Below are 327 nucleotides of genomic sequence, written 5' to 3' on the forward strand. Positions count from 1 at the left end.
TCTATCTATCTATCTAAAACAACAATATAAATATCGTAAGAACATCACATAATTTATTTCACAGAACTGAACAAAAAAAGCTCTTAAATGGAAGAAAATTATGTTTATTCTTTATATCTGAGTGCACAGACCAGTCTGTGCGGAAGTCACAGTTACATGTGAAGTTGCACATTTGTGGTGGCAGGAAAACAGCATAAACAAGATCCTGGAATAAATAGTAAAATAATTTATAATATAATAATATTAATAAAAAAATTTAAAAAATGAATAATTGTTGTGCTGTTGAAATGGAGTTTGCTAACCTCTACAAACAACTGACACCCACCA

The 327-nt window shown here is 29.4% G+C and overlaps 1 protein-coding gene across 1 annotated transcript in view; it reads left to right on the plus strand.

Moving 5' to 3' along the window:
• Positions 1–327, plus strand: part of LOC118324838 (piezo-type mechanosensitive ion channel component 2-like) — a 2,568-nt gene that overhangs the window by 1,287 nt on the left and 954 nt on the right. The gene's annotated exons all lie outside the window — the stretch shown is intronic.

Source organism: Morone saxatilis, unplaced genomic scaffold (genome assembly GCF_004916995.1).
Source record: "Morone saxatilis isolate NCDOM2014 unplaced genomic scaffold, NCSU_SB_2.0 Contig0, whole genome shotgun sequence".
In the NCBI taxonomy this organism is placed as follows: Eukaryota; Metazoa; Chordata; class Actinopteri; family Moronidae; genus Morone; species Morone saxatilis.